The sequence below is a fragment of the Rhea americana genome, unplaced genomic scaffold (assembly GCF_003343005.1).
Source record: "Rhea americana isolate MKP2758 unplaced genomic scaffold, rheAme1 scaffold_196, whole genome shotgun sequence".
In the NCBI taxonomy this organism is placed as follows: domain Eukaryota; kingdom Metazoa; phylum Chordata; class Aves; order Rheiformes; family Rheidae; genus Rhea; species Rhea americana.
This window is the reverse complement of record NW_028186105.1, coordinates 121616-138282: the sequence shown is the minus strand read 5'-3', so window position 1 is coordinate 138282 and position 16667 is coordinate 121616. Positions and strand designations below refer to the sequence as shown.

At 42.9% G+C, this 16667-nt stretch overlaps 1 protein-coding gene across 2 annotated transcripts in view; it reads right to left on the bottom strand.

Annotated features, from left to right (window-relative positions):
- Positions 1-13810, bottom strand: part of UBAP1 (ubiquitin associated protein 1) — a 34863-nt gene extending 21053 nt beyond the window's left edge. The window contains exon 1 of one of the 2 annotated variants that reach the window (XM_085303008.1): positions 13752-13810. The gene's annotated coding sequence lies outside the window, so the exon portion shown is untranslated. Of the gene's footprint in view, positions 1-13609; positions 13631-13751 lie in introns of those variants that run through there. The other variant, XM_085303009.1, reaches the window with a different exon arrangement.
- Between the last annotated feature and the right edge of the window lie 2857 nt (positions 13811-16667).

Here is a 16667-nt window from a genome sequence, read left to right as displayed (position 1 = left end):
TAAGAAAAAAAACCCCACCTGTCTAAAGTATATCTGCAGTAATCCCTTCAAGCGCCAACGCAATCCGGAGATAAGCTGCATTACAGTGGCGGCTCTATTTGAGGATCAAGGAGCACAAACCAGACCATCACTGAACCGATCACAGGTATGAAGTTMTCATTTGACTTTCAATAGCCACTAGTTAAAATAAATCTTAGGAGATGCCTTCATCTCTTCATCTCATGTGATATAAGTACAAGCAATCGTGCTACATTTAACCAGTTTCAGAGCAGGCAACAACAATGACAAAGGGGAACACAAGGAAGGRAAGGGTAGGGGTGAAGTATCCCTGGTGCACACAAAATCCGCATTTCACAGTTGAGACTTCTCCTCTGAAAATCTGTTTGGATCGTTTAAAGATAGCCCGTAAGCATCAGATTAATTTAGTTTGTTACTTTCTGAGAAATGACTGAGGGATAGAGGTACTGGAASCAGTAAAATAGCGCTTCTTTTTAAAAGCATTTCTAGAATACATGAGTAGGAAGGACAGGGAGAAAAGAGTCCCTGAAGAGCAGGTCTATGTGCATATCACATTATTCAATTATGAGACAACACATTCTTTAATAATGCCAACAATCTCCATTAAGGAGCTCTTCATGCAGATGTTGAAGAGCCTCTTCCTAGCAGTAACAAGCATTAAGAGAAACTGATTTTTCAAATTGTGCAGTTGCTTAATGTGACACAGTGCCCAATTATACCTTCTGCTTCAGTGTATATCAGTCAACAGGGAATTGAATTGGAAGACAGCTCTTCTACACTATCTGAAAAGCACTGCATCTCTCTCGCTCTGTTGTTCCATATAGATTCATTGCAATGAATATTAGATAACTATAGCTATGCAGCTCTCCTCATGTAATGTCCCACTTTATTCATTAAAGATATCGCATACTTAAAGATATCACACTTGTTAAAAGTGCCTATTATTCAAGCTGGTTAAGGATTTAGGCTCTTAACAGATAACAGACAGCCCTACTCCTCCTTTAAGGTCCTGACTGTCCATTTGGGCCATAAGATAGTTTGCCATAAACTTCACCTAGCAATAAGGGAAAAAGTAAATACAGTAAATTAATACATCAGGWTTTTTCAATCACTGAATTGTGCTTCAGCCATACTAGTTACTCATCTACCCTGGTCAAAGCTGATCAGGGCAAGCTTTTCTTTTAGCCAGAGACTACCTTGACAACCAAGAGTACAGAAGATGTACCTATTCCAAGTTCRCAATTTTATTAACAAACAGATAACCTATTTAAAAAAGGAAGCTTTCCCCCAAAAGGACTGTTGTCATAAGAGAAAGCTATCTCCAGCTAACATTTAAGACTGGTCTGACTTTCAAACCCTTGGCAAATAAGGGAGTAGCTCAGGTTAAGTCAAGTCTAAGGATAGATGTGAAGTTTAAGATGTAGTTTCTACTATGGACTTAGGTAAGTTATTTAAGATCATCTAAATAGAAAAGCAAAACCAAAAAAAAAAAAATGTTTACATCTCCTCTGCTTCTTGAAGATGTCAGCTTCATCAGCCTCAACACCACTAAGAAAAGGGTGGCAAACTCAAAATAGGAGTCTATATTTCCCTCTTTGGTATACTACAGAAGCACAAAAGCTATTTGAACAATAAGTTACAGCTGAATATATAAATATGCTATGCAATTCCTCCTACAATCAGGAAGGGGRAAAAAAACACACACACAAAAAGATGATCCAGCACTCTCACTATCAGTGAGAGCTATAATAATTCCACAGCAAAATAAATCCTAAATTTGATGGAACATAGGTGAGCAGARTAACTGTTTTTACTTAACCATTTTCATACATAAAGGTTTGGACAGAAAATATCTACCACTTCTGAGCGCTTAAAATAATCACAAGGAAGGCATCTAGTAACTACTAACAAGTTTAACTGGTTCAGCTTAATTAGCACGGGATATACTACTAAAAAGTAGCAAATCTTTAACAGTCATCTTAGCACTACCTAGAGTCAGGTATAAATGTTAACTTTTCTAGTTAACCCACTTCAGAAGAAAGGTAATAATTTAAACCTCCTCTAGTTAGACACACCTATGGTAAAATGGCGAAAACAACTGAAATTAGGAAAAGATGGATGAAAAATACTAGAACATCTTGCACATTTAAGATGCAAGTCTGGAACAGCTTAAATACACTACTTGTTGTTGAGAGAYTTCAGTAACAACAACCTGACTATCAAGTACTTGAATACTGTTAATACTTCAGACTATCCCCAGTTACATATGAGAGCTAGACAAACACTTTCAACGTGCTGCCACTATAAAACTACTCTTGCCATTAACCAGAACATCCTGCCTCTAATCCAGAAATAACAGAATCTGTGCAGTCTCAAGCTCTCTTCTTATGATCTTTGAGCGAGAGAAAAGTACAAGCAGCTCATGTTCATAGAATCAGTAAGATTGGAAGGGACCTCTGGAGATCATCTAGTCYRACCTCCCTGCTCAGCAGGSTCACCTAGAGCACGGTAGACAGGGTTGCATCCAGGCGGGCCTTGAAGATCTCCAGAGAAGGAGACTCCACAACCTCTCTGGGCAACTGTTCCAGTGCTCCGTCACTCTCACACGGAAGAAATTCCCCCTCACGTTCAGGCAGAACTTCCTGTGGTTCAGTTTCTGCCCATTGCCTCTTGTCCTGTCACACGGGACAACTGAAAAGAGTTTGTCCCCGTCCCCTTGACACCCTCCCTTCAGATACTTGTACACATTGATAAGATCCCTCCTCAGGCTTCTCTTCCCCAGGCTGAAGAGGCCCAGCTCTCGCAGCCGTTCCTCATAGGGCAGGTGCTCCAGACCTCTGATCGTCTTCGTAGCCCCACGCTGGTCTCTCTCCAGTAGCTCTATGTCTCTCTTGTCCTGGGGAGCCCAGAGCTGGACGCAGTACTCKAGATGWGGCCTCCCCAGGGCTGAGKAGAGGGGCAGGATCACCTCCCTYSACCTGCTGGCAACACTCTTCCCAATGCAGCCCAGGAGACCATTGGCCTTCTTGGCCACAASGGCACATTGCTGGCTCATGATTAATTTGTCATCCACCAGTACGCCCAGGTCCTTCTCTGCAGAGCTGCTCTCCATGTTAGGTTATACAGAAATAAATTCAGTCCTGCAGGCAACACCAGTATCTACCATCACTATTGAACTAGAATGCTATTCAATTCTTTTATGGCAATAAGCAGTACATATTCTCTTGCTAAATGCTAATTAACTAGGACTTAATATATTTAAGTACACTATAGCAATTAAATAATTCTCCACTTTTGAAAGAAGTCCATTTTAAAGCAAGCTATACAACTGTTACCTTTTCCTTGCTAAAGCTCAGAAGAGAAATGGTACTATATATATTCACAGCTGTGCTCTTGTGTTAGCAGTTTTGTGAAGTATGAATGTTTACAAAACTATCTTTTTAAACAAAGCAGGCAAAAATACCCAGCAAGAAATAAAAATGGACTAAAGTCTTAAAACAGACAACTAAAATCTGCTAGGCCAAACATCAGCTGCCATTTCTTATATTCAAACTCAGCCAAAATATATGTATTGTGCTYTACAAGAATAACAGAGCCAGTGTCGAGCTACTGTAAATTCACTCATCTTCCCGCTTAYGCCAGGGTCACACGCATGACCCACTCTCACCACACACTTAGYATTTTCCCAGCAAAACTCAATATGCTACTGACAGAAACCTCTAAGTGTGTGACCTACCATTCCAAAACCCTGCTTGCACCCTAAGCAAGTTAAATCCAATTTAAATACACACAAGGCCACCAGCAGTCTTCTCCCACTTCCTAGAGGATCTCTCCCCCATAATGTGGAGAAAACTGTTCAACTTTTCCAGTATTGTGACACCCCAGTTCTTCTCTAACATACCTCCTTTTTCCCCAAATAGGAGCACCAAATTCTGAGAATGAAAGTTCTCTGCAAATTCACTTAATTTAGAAGCATTTGCATGATCACAGGTAGTATTATACCAAAGAACAGAGCTCCATATTTAAAGATGCCACCAGTCTGTTTTGTATGTTCTCCAAGAACCACCCTAATAGCCACTGGAACAAATTACTTTTTCACAGAATATGCAGTTTGAGATACATGAGAGCAGAAGTTTTGAAGAATTCTTACTACTGAAAACTCTGAGAGCTGATCATAAGCTACACTGAAAGTGTTCTTACAAAAGACTTTCCAGAAAAGTGAATATATATAAAAATTTATGCATTTATGCCATGTCAAACAATCCTTCCTGATGCTCAAAACAACTCCTCCTTGCTGTCAAGACACAGGCAAACCAAGCTCAGGAGAGAGATGAACTCTGTCTTAGGTACTACAGATGTGACARCTTCTTAAGGCACTCTTGACTTTTTGGAGGCTTTAAGCACTTCTCCCAGCAACCAAGAGGTCATTGGCACAGTCTCAGCTTTCAGTGCCAGCTCAATTTTATCCTAAATTCATATCCAACTGGTCTAGGAGTGATATACCTGTCATTATCCAACCCTTGTTGTAAAGCTGAACCTGGAAAAAAAAATATACACAGAAACACACAACTGAAGAGATCAAGCTTTGCTACAAACAAAGCTTACAGACCAGGAAAAACTGACTGCTACGTAAGGTGAACGCTCACTTTAGTTTTTTTTTTTTTTTTTTTTTTTAAAGTAAGTTCCCTGAGCTGAGCTCTCAATGCTATGTTCCTTCCCAGACTAACACAACAGAACAAGGCAACTAAATTGAAATCTAAGAGTGAGTCAAGCTAATAAAAATATCATCCCATTGCAGTAAGGTTTAAGAAAGAACCAATCTCATTTCATCTCCAGACACAGTACCAGTTAATCCTACTTTCCTCTTTTTTCCCAGATAGGACTGAATGACTGCGTCAAAAAGATGATCTAGAAGGGAAATAATGAGTAGTTAATACTGAATTTCATTCTGCTACAAGAAGTCATGTTTCAAATAAAGAAAACAAGTTCCACTYATTTTAATTAAGCATAGAACAAGTGCAAAATGGAACAAAAAACCACAAAAGAGTTTAAGTGAACGCTTATACCTTAAGTAAACCTTAACTGTTTCTTCAAAAGGTCTGTTAACAGAAGACTAAAGCCAGTAGTAAACATCAAGTCCTGCTCTTTAAAACATACAGGAACAAAAGTGTCATCAGCTGGTATCAAGCAAAAAGGACATAAAAACAGCAGGAGTCATCAGAACAGGCTCAGAAAAGTGGTGGCACTTCTGCATTTAACTCACTTGGATCACAAGAAATTATGGTGTCTTTAGTGAGCTTGTCTAGCATAGAAAAGCAAGAACCTAGCTGTGTGCAGAAAAGTCAAACTGAGTTTTCCCTAAACTATAACAGTTGGTTTATTATGAACACAGAATATGATGAGTCAAATCTCAGATTAGAAAAGCTTTAAAGTAGCCCGTGCTACCTGAAGGCAGCACACTCCAGTGCCAAAACAGAAATTTTTTCCTTTCAATCTCTTGATTCGGGGGGTGCTCAAGTAGCACAGGCCACTATTTGAGGTCACTGTCTGGGACTGCCTAAGTGGTTCAGCCAGTAGTTCAGCTGAGTCCAGAAAAGGAAGTGACAAGCAACAGGAAAAAAGAAAGTCAGTAGGTCAATTAAACAAGGTCAACTGCACGTGAGCAACTGCCACAGCAAAGCTTACTAGTAGTTAACATACAAACATATCTACTTTCAGAAGAAAAGTAGAGCAGCTATTAAATCCTTTAGACATGTCTTTCAGCCGTGTTCCAGTTGGTAAACTCACTTTTACAGAAAGGCTTTCTGAAGCAGTCTGCGTCACAGGCACAACTCCTCCCTGCTGAGCAGAGGCCACTAGCTTCAGGAAAACAAGATATTCAGCAGATTTGGAAGCATCATAAAATGACCCTTATACTCATATTTTTATTTTTAACATGGAAAAAATGGAATTAAGTTTACAATTCCTCACTAAAGAAAGAAAAAAAAAACACACGAATATATCTGCTTTTTTTGAGACAGCAATTCTATCTGCTCTTCGAGCACTGCAATCCTATTTTGGGAGTTAATGTTTGGAGTAGGCCCATTTGGGAACAAGCATAGGCTGGAAATCTGCTCTTCACTACAAATACAGAATGATCTTTATTTCAGGGAAATACAGAACAAAACTCAGAAAGCCATGAAGCACTGGAAGCGAAATGCAATTACCAGCCACCCAAAGACAAGAGCATACGAAGATCATCTGAGGCTCAAGTAGAATAAAAAAATGGAAAAGAAACTGTAACCACTGAAATACACTTTCAGGTGAAATCCAGAAGGCAACAGGATATTCATACTGCCAGGAACAGAATATATATATGCACACACACATCCTCCTCCCCAAACCTTCTCCCCAGAGCAGGTCATTTTGCTGAAACTCCATTATACCAGTAACACGGCCTAGTTCTCACACAACGCTTTACAGTAGTAATTTTCAAGGCACTTAACAAGAAATAAAAACTATCCCTGTTTTGCAGGTTGGGGGAACAAGGTACAAAGATGAAGCAGTTTGCCCACAGCCATCTAGCTTAGCCAGTGACAGAACTAGACCAGAACTTGTATTTTCCTGACTCCCAAATCCACGGCTATCCCAAGAACTTCACCGCACTCTCTCAAGTTTGGTCTTCCAACATTCCTGTCCTTCAATTCTCCCTTTTAAACTACTCCTATACAGCTTTTCATCTTACACAAAAAAACTCTAAAGATGTTCTTCTTGATTTATAATATGAACTTAAATTTATTCCAAAAACTTTTTCTAAATTACTATTTCAAATTCATTTAAATTTGCAACTTTTGTACCAGTGGGTGAGACTGAAAATAGCGTGTGCCAATTTTTCCTGAATGCTACCAATTTCTTCAACAGCATCCGTAATGAATGCAAGCACTGAAACACTCAAAGCGATGAATAACTAAATGAACAGCTCATTTTGTGCACAAGAGAAGCCTTCAGAAATATATTAACCCCCTTTTGTCAGGAAATTTTAGCAYGTTTGACTCAGCTTCAACAACTTTTAGCCTTATTTTCATTTCATAACTAGACTGGAGTAAGTCGCTGGATGCAATAGTCCCATGACCATCTAACATCTGCACCTACAGCTTTTCCTCTCCAAGTATCTCACAAACCAGCTGCAACATGGGACGGCTAACAGTATACATATACATCTCAGTAGACAGATGATCATTACAGTGGAGGAAAAAAAGGCAAGTAAACAAAGAAAATCCCACTTCCTGCTGCTTTGTAAGAGGAAAGTAGAAAGACTATGGGTTGACTGTTCCCCAGCTCAAATTTATATTCCCCTTCTCTGTCATCTGAGAATCAACCCAGCCTTCCCCTTTTAAGCAGCATATCTGATTCAATGCAGCTTACTTTAAAAAGCAAATCCAGTGCTGCATGTTAATGACAGAAGTACCCATTCCAGCAATAACATTAAGCTAAAGGAGAAACATGCCTTGAAAATGGCTTGTAGTGAATAAGACAGATAAACAACTTCTCTCCCAACCTGATGAGAAACAAGACAGACCTTTACATTCCTAAGTAGAATCAATCTATTCAGAAGACAGTCAACTCCTTGCACTTAATATTGGCTTATTTCGAATGTCTGTTTCCTTGGAAGAGGGGAGAGGAGCTAGAGAAGAACCTTCTCATCAGCCCAATACCATATTACATTCAGCRCTCCCCCAAAGAAAGGGGTACACACACACACACACACTTGGTTGACATGGTGCCATAGAGCATATCCCCAGCTCCAAAAGCAGCTTAGACCATGGAGCTCTTCATGTCACATGCAACTTCTTGGCCATTGTTTGCCTCCATTTACCTTTTATCTCATAATATATCTGCGGGCTTTTTAAACTGTATTTACTGAGACTTTTCCAGTTGAAGATATTCAGGTAGAAGAAACTGTTGTACATAATAGCATTACATTCATGTCCATACTTGAATTTGCTAGCTTTCACTTTGTATACAGATAAAGTAAAACTGGTATTAGTAAAAAGCAATAAACTTTTTTTAATACTACCTTTATCTGCACTTGCTTTTTTTTTAAAAAAAAAATCACACCACTAAGATCACACATTCAGTAATCTAGAAACATTAATAGCATTTTAATAGCATTTATGGACTTTTTATAAGTCATTGAAAAAACTCCTGGTAAGTCAGTAGAAAGCATATATTAAACTCTCCTCTACAAACAAGAAGGAAGTCCACAACTGCACATCCCCAGAACCCTTCTCTGCTAAGATATTAATCACAATTGAGCAGTTATTCTTCCACAGACAGTTCTGTACCCTAAGTAATTGCATTTTGCATCTCTCATCTCAGCACTTTCGAACTATTTTGGACCCAATTGCTTGTGCTAGTTTTAGCATAGCATGAGACTTAACAGCTGTGAGAGTCCTGATTTCCCCACATGCAAACACACACACAAACCTAACAATTCTTCAAATTAAAATGATTAGTTGAATATTGGTAGATTAAAACTTGATAAAGAACCTCCTTACTCAAACATTTTAAGATCATTCCTCAGGACAGTGCCTAGAAGGCAACACTTTCGATGGCTCTGTACCACCTGCAGTTACTTTTGTAACTTAAGCACATAACTCTGCCAACCAATGACCATTGACAGAATTACAGCTGGATTAATAACTAATCTAGGTTTATAAGGAGTTCGCAAGTTCTCAGGGGCATATAATACTATGGAAACCCTAAAATCTCTATGGGACACTAGCCTCTGATTGCAAAATTACTCTGTTCTACCATAATTTCTCCATCCATTTGTTTGTAAAACTCCAGCTGACACTTGATTTAAGGAATATATTACCTTAGTCATTCTTCTTCCCCTCCCCAGTAAAGAATCTAAATATATTTACTGAAAAGCACAATTAAAAAATACATATTTTTATACTGCTATGGACATAGCAAGCAAGTTAAAGGGAAGACTTTTCAGCATTTTTCCTCTGATAAGTTAAACAAAGAGACTGGCAATAAACTGTCTGTGGTCACCTAATACTTAATTGAAGGATAAAAACCACATTCTTTTCTCAGGCTACATGTAGTATAAAGCCTTTTGATCCTTCCCCCCCAACGCAGACAATATTATTCAAGATAATTAATGGTTATTTTATTCATATAAACTCCATTCTCTGCAAATGTCTCCCATATTTCTATTTCAAGTTATTATACATCACTGTGCAAAGACGCCACACACTGACATTAGTCATTAGGGTGGAACCCAGTGTAGCTTTGTTATAGAACATGTATTTCCTTTTCTAATATAACAATTTGCAGGATGCTCATAAATTAAGAGTCTACTTTTCTTTTAGAGTCTAGAGTTGATGAAGCAAACCAAACTGAATACAAAAGCACATCTCCGTATCTAGATTAAGGACAACACTAACACTGACATAATGCAGTTGGTAATACACAGAATTGTAGAAATCCAGCCTCCAAAGCTTGCAGGATAAATCTCTTCAGTCATTTCAGTTGTGGCTTCATCTGTTGCTATCCTAGAGAGGTCAAACAGTGCCAGCACAAACATACATTAGGAAAGGGCTTAAATGATCTCTTTTGCATAATCTAGTGGACAGCTATGATGAATGCTGATCTCTGACAACACAGAGTAGACTTTGAACAGCAGTTCACAACTCTATTTCTGGTTTTCAAAATGCCAACTCCCAATAGCTAAATAACTTAAGCATATTCATATTCAGTCCATCTTCCACAGGAAGAACTGACTACTACTTGGACAGGACTCATGCTTTTCCAATTTTCTTAGTTAAAATGTTATCCCTGTGTCAGACTTGCTGATCAAAAGACAACTGAGAAGGCACATGCTAAGAATTTCCATTTCAACTCTTAATAGTTAAGATGGAGGCCATAATGCAACTGATGCAACATAGTATTTTGAACAAATATTCTTTCCCTTCTAAAGAAGATTTAAAACATAAGCCTGAGCAGCAATACTGTGTTCCCCCTTTTATATACTTGCTTATTTCAAAAAAGTATGGTGTAAGCTTAAAGAATCTGAACAAAGATTGCAATCTTTTAAAGAAAATAAACACAATCAATTCAGGATGTACAAAGTGTTCTTTCAAAATTCCCAAGCACAGAAAAGACTATTCCTCAAATATTTAAGAAAACTCCTCTCTTGTGCAAACAAGGATTGGAATAAATCTGATCATTTAAAATTAGGAAAAGTTAAGTTTCTCTTAAAAGACCTCAGTACAAGGCCACACCGACTGCAAGAGGTCATTAGGGACATGGAGCAGGAGCTTACTCAAACCAAGTCAGACAGTCAAAGCATTAAGCAACGTACTAACATGCCAGAGAGGATTACCTACCTGGGTAGTTAACATAGAAAAACCATGAGCTCAGGCCTGTATCAATTAATTGCAATCCTGATGATCTATTGCAGACTAGTACAAGGTGTAAGATCAATAACATTGCCTTCCTAGTTATCAGAGCAAGCAGACACAGCACAGAGAAGAGAAACCTCTTTCATGCATTCTAGAAGACCTACTTTTTAAATATAAAAAGCTATTTATAATTTGTAAACATCCCCTTCTCCCCAGGCCCTTCCTTCAAATAGTAGTTTTCAAAAAAAAAAAAAAAAAAAAAAAAAATCCAGAGCTTTTCAATTACAATTCCTCCAGATCTCCTTTACAATGTCATTGATTTGAGTTCAACTGATCAATTTTATATAGACAGTAAAGCCTTCAGGTAAAAAATCTATGTCCAGCAATAGTTGAAGCTATGAAGTTTCATAAGACTGWAGAGACTGTGGGTGATTACATTATAAACAAAACTCAAAAGGAATCCAGACTATGAGTTTCCGTCTAATAAAACAAATACTGACTAATTGATCAGTAATAAATTTAAAGCTAGAACCAACTGCAGAATTCAGGAACAAGCCGATGTCAAGAATTTACGGTACAAAAACTAGATATTGACAATAACACAGATAAAATTCTATATGATCAATTCCTGAAGTTTTTGGAAGTAACATAAAACCATATTATTATACCAAAAAAAATGGAAGGTGATATGTCTTTTGGCATCATAGCACTTCCCCACCAGCACTACCCAAAAGAGCCCATGTGACAGTACTGGATGACGTGGTCCACTGGATTGGTCCAGAAACCCAATTCCTCTATTGCTAATTAGAGATTCTCTCTAGGATAACAAGTACYGGGCACTACTAGACATCATGTGAACAATGGAGGCAGAGTTCTTCCACATATTTYTAATAGCTAATGGGTAAAAATCATTAAGATAAGCTAAACAAATAAGTTTTGCAGCTGAGCAGCGCAGCAGACTACATTTACAAAAATATTCTGAAACTGAAGTTCAAGTTATTAAAGAGAAACTCACATTTATCTGTTTATATACCCAAGAGTTTTTCCCCACCTTCAGAATTTCACATAAATATATTTTTATTTTCACTGGACTTATACACAGCCTCTGCTCCTTGTGTGAGCAACGCCTTCCCTGACTCCTTTGCTCCACAGTGCCCTGCACAGGAAAAAAACCCTCAGCAATCAAACTCACAGGCCAGATCCAGCCTATGAGACAGCAATGAAGGTGCAATCACTTTCAGTTTTGTTTCAGAGGCTTTAAAATCATGGGTTCACAACAGCTAAATTCCAATGTTACATATCTTCTCTCCCACTACCCTTAAACTTTTTCAAAGCTTTAATTCTAAGTGACCCAGTTGCAGTGGTGATCTAACATAGCAATGCCACATTCAAATCAGTTCTGCGTGTACATTAAAGTCATTAAGTAGCAGTACCACTGCAGTATTGCCGTATAMAGCTACTAGCCTAACACCATACTGCATATGGCCTTGAGCAGCTCAGTTCATCTATGCTGTGCTGCCACTGCACATACACACGTCAGCCCCATTCCCTTCCCCACGGCTAGGGTAGTGCTACACACACAGCTCTGTTCTGTGCTGCGGGGAGGAAGGGGCTGAAAGCGTTCTGCCCTCATCCCTCCAAAGTGCTGCTGCAGAACAGAGATACAGGGTATGCAGGGCCAGTCCTAGGAAGCGAGCAGTTGCAGGAGTGTCTGCACTGAGAGAGAAAGCCCTGTATCCCAAGGGACTGGCAAGGAAGGCGAGGAAGAGGTCTGGGTGACTGTAGTGCCACTCCTTGCTCTAACATCATCTAGAGTGTCAGGGAAAAGAGGAAGACACCACCCTAAACACACACACAGAGGACCCTCAAAAACCTCAAGCCCCTAAAAGCTTTTGAGATGCAGCACTTCACGTTCTTTTTATCAGCGCCATAGAAATTGAGATTATATCAGCAGTCACCACTCATTTGTTCCTTATTTTGGCAATAATCAGTTGGTATTTAGGAATATCCACCTCAAAGTGTTTAAACTCAAGATAAATACAACATTTGGAGTCAACGGAATTCAGGAAAACAGCTTTATCAGTTTTACAGCCAAGTGCTAGAGTCCACCTGCTTATCTCTATGCTAATGAGACAGCATCAACATCATAAACACTCTGCAAGACTTCTTTTTCTTGATTATTTTCTAATAATTTGGGTGAATAAGAACATTTTATAAAGCAATTATTCATTTCCATGGATTATAACTTCTTTTACTAGTTGAAAAACAAAGCAATCCTAACTCTCCCTTTACAATAAGGGATTCTGAGCTATTAAACCTCAAAAAAAAAGACCCTGAATTATTATTCAGGGAAGCGTTAACTATTTTACTGCTAGTGAGCACTAAGCTAAATAGCATTATCACAAAGTCAGAAACTACCAGACTAATTCATTCTTACACCACGGTAAATATATCCATGGTATGTCTGCCTCTCAAATGTAGAGAAAGATAGGATCCTCTTCCCAATTCAAATACAGAGCAGTTAACTGGAAAAGATCCAGAAAGAGGCAACAAAAATTAATAGAGATATGAAAGGCCACTACCCACCCATTAGGAAACAAAACTTTGGCTCTTATGCCTTGAACAGATGCAACCAAAGAGCAGACGCAGCAGAAGTCTATGAAATCACAAGTGGCATAGGGCAGAAGAGTACTACGGCTGTCACAACGCAAAAGCCGGAGAAAAACAAGTTATTGGAAAGTAGGCTTGACCAAAAAAAAAACCCCCAAAAACAAGAACCACTACACTCGCTCGAGCCGCCCTCCAAGCAAACGCAGACGGTTCCTCACGCGTTTCCKTAACGCGGGGAAGCCTCTGCTTCCAGGGACGCTGAACGTTCACCCACGCTCCAGCAGCGATCGCCTCTCCGAAGAGAAACTCCCCGAGGGCCCGCGAACACAGAGATATTCTCCTCCGACTCGGCCAGCCGCCGAGCCCCCAGCTCCCAGAGCGGCTCGCCAACCCCTGAGCCCTCCCCGCGACAACGCGGGCCCGGCCCGGCCCGGGCGAGGGGGCACCGGGAGCCGCCAGGCCCCAGCCCCGGCCCCGGCCCCGGCCAGGGCAGGGCAGGGCCGCCCCGCCAGGCCCCCGCGACCGGTCGCCCCCACCGCGGGCTGCCGAAGGGGCTCCGCCCCCGCCCCTCGCCCGGCCCCGCTCGTTACCTGTGCGGTGCCTCGCGGCCCCCCCGGCTGGCAGCTCCGGCTCTCCCCGTGGCCGCTGCCCCCCCCCCGCCCGCCCCTACGAAGCCCGCGCAGCCGAGCCGCCACCTCCAGCCCCGCGACCGGGCGACGCCATCTTGTCTACCTGCCCCTCCGCCTTGCCTCCCCGGCGACGCGCTGGCGTCACGCAGCGCGGTCACCTGTCCGCACCGGCCCAATCGGGAGGCGCTCTCGATGACGTCACCTCCCCGGGGAACGGGGGGTGGGGCGAGGGGCGGGGCGAGGGAAGGAAGGCGGCGCGGGGCGCGGCAGGGCCTGGGCGCGGACTCGTCGCGTCATGGCGGCGCTCTAGCGTCGCCCGTTTCCCCGCTGGGCTGTGGGCGATGCACCACGGTCTCCCCGGGGCTGGACAAAGCGGAGCATTTCCCCCCTGCCCCCCCGTCGCGCGGCCCCATCCCGCAGCGGCCTTCCCCGCCTCGGCCTCGGCCTCCTCCCGACACCCTCCTCCCCGGCCCCGCCGCCCCCCCGGGGCCAGGAGCCGCTGCGGGCTGCGGCGGGGCAGAGCCTCGGCCCCCCGCGGCAGAGCTCCCTGGCCTGAACGGCCGCGTTTCATCCAAAGCCACGGTTGTGGAGCGGGTGATGAATCGCGACAATATCGTGGCTTTGAAAGACTGGGGACAGCCGAGCTGGAGTTGTTCCTCGGGGTTTTCGACTGCAGAGGACGTTGAAAGACCTGTGGGGTTCTTTTATTGTTTTTTTTTTTTCTTAGTTTGGCGTTTCCTGACACCCTTGCCTTTGAGGTTTTTTTTTTCTTTTTTACTAGATGACAACACAAAAATGGCATGAAAAAAATGTATTTCAGGAAAATAATACATTCACAGGTTTCAGGTGATTTGAGGCTCCAGAGGGTTTTGAGTGCTCAGGCTGTTTTGCAGATTGCCTGCCTGTCACCCGTCTTTCTCTTCCTCTCTCCCTTTTTTTATTCATTCTCTGCAGTGTCATTTGCAAGACGGCTGTACTGCAAGCCCTGATAGTCTGGGGTTATCTTTGACAGCCTAAGAAACAGCACAATAGCCTGGTGTGAGGCAGCTGGTTTTTTGTTTTGTTTTTCCCGCCTCCCCTCCCCCCCCCCCAGCTCCCTGAAGAGGCACTCAGATTGTTAGGTTTGGGCTATTCTGACTCTAATTTTCACTTTTATAAACATACCAAAGAAAGTGCATAGGAGCAATGTGCACATAAGTACCTATTCATCCTCTCTGTTTTAAAGGAGGGTAATTAAATGCAAATATTCTGGATGCCCTTCTGTTCCCCTGGAACAAGGGAATTTGCTGACAGAATAGAGCATCTCAGAAAGCTTGACCAAACGCCTCACCACACAGCAAGCAACGCACRCAGGACGCTTGCGTTCCCTCAGGGAGCTCCAGTGACATTAGCTCGGCTGTCTGCTGGTGCRAGGATTTCTCTCAGTGCTCTCCGGCCCCAGGTTTTGCAAGGCTGAGATGATGCCAGGCATTAGCCCGTTTGGCAGGGTGATGGAGGTGTGGCGGGGATGGAGAGGTAGTGTTTTATGTTTGCAGTCCCGTTTTCCCACAGGAGAGACTGCAGATAAGCAAGTATATTGCCCATGTTAGGATCAACAGCAATGTTGTCCCCAGCATGGGCATTTGACATCAAGGACGCACACAGTCTGCAGCTTTGGGCCRCCAGTGTACCCTTCGCACGTCTGGCTCCTCAACGCTACGGCGTCAGCCTACGCCTCTCCTTCTGGGGGCTGCGACTTCTGTCTGGCGCAAGCAGCACTGGCTGCCAAAATTAACGCCTGCGCCTGCCCTCCAGGCGYTCCTGCTGCTAGCTTTGGTTGCTCAAAAGTGAATAAATGAAGAAAAGAGCCAGGCAGAGCCTAGCCTATCCTTAAACCAACAACACATCTTATAGCGTATCTGTTGCATGTACAAGGAAAACGATGCATTTATTTTTTTTTCCCAGATTGAACAAGACTTCAAAAACATCCTTAATCCACAATCTAACGGAAAGCAGGTTGTTCTTGCCACTTCTGAGAAGAGATGCACAACGAAGCACTCTGGTTTAGTCTTCGTTAGGATCAACTGCCAGAAACAGAACAAATAATTGAAGGTTGTTGGATACAGTRCAACAGCTTTTTTCTTTTTTAATAATACCTCAAAGGGCAAATATATACATAGTTGCAAATATTTGACCAGCTTCTCTTTGGAGTCATATGTAGTTACCATTCTTGGGTTCTAGCTTTGAACAGATTGATGGAAACCGTACCAGAGTTAGACACTTTGCAATGCCAATGTGTGTTTTTTCTCTCGGCTCTGTTACCGTCTCGACATATTAAGTCACTTGAAGTACATAAACTTGCTTTCACATTCAGTATCCCCACCTGTAAAGCTCCATCTGGGGAGCCTGCTGACCTATTTTCCAGGATGGCAAAAGTATCTTTAAAATCCTGCAAAGCACGCAGTGATGTGTGTTTGCTACACAGCGGGTGGCAGGTAGGGATGGAAAAAGCCACTCGCTTTGTGCACTCGCGTCTGCAAAGATGCTGTCAGGGAGGTCCGTGGACGACGGGGCTCCTGCGGAGACGTGTGCAGGGAGGCACAGGGTGCCAGCCTGCGCGGCGGGAGCCGTACGTCCCGGCACGTGCCACGTTGTTATCTGTATGCGCGTGTAACATAGCGTATTGGGCCACGTATTTGCAAAAACATCGAGTGTGATAAATGCTCCTGCGCGCTCCCTGCCTGCGGGGCGGGGACGCGGGCCCCGGGGCGCCGGGGCGCCCCAGAAGGAGGGCGCAGCGCGGGGTGAACGGGGCGCTGCGACGCGTTGGGGAAGAAAATGGCAGCGGGGACCCGGGCCGGAACCCGCGCGGCCCTGCGGCGGCTGCGCGCCCGCCCGCCGCCAGGGGGCGCCTCCCGGGGGGGGCGCTGCCTAGCAACGACAGGGGGCGGGCCAGCTCGGCGCCCGGCCTCCGCGGGTTGCTAGGAAACGAGGGCTCCCGCGAAGGGAGGGGTGGTGGTGAGCAGCCGTAAAGCTGCGC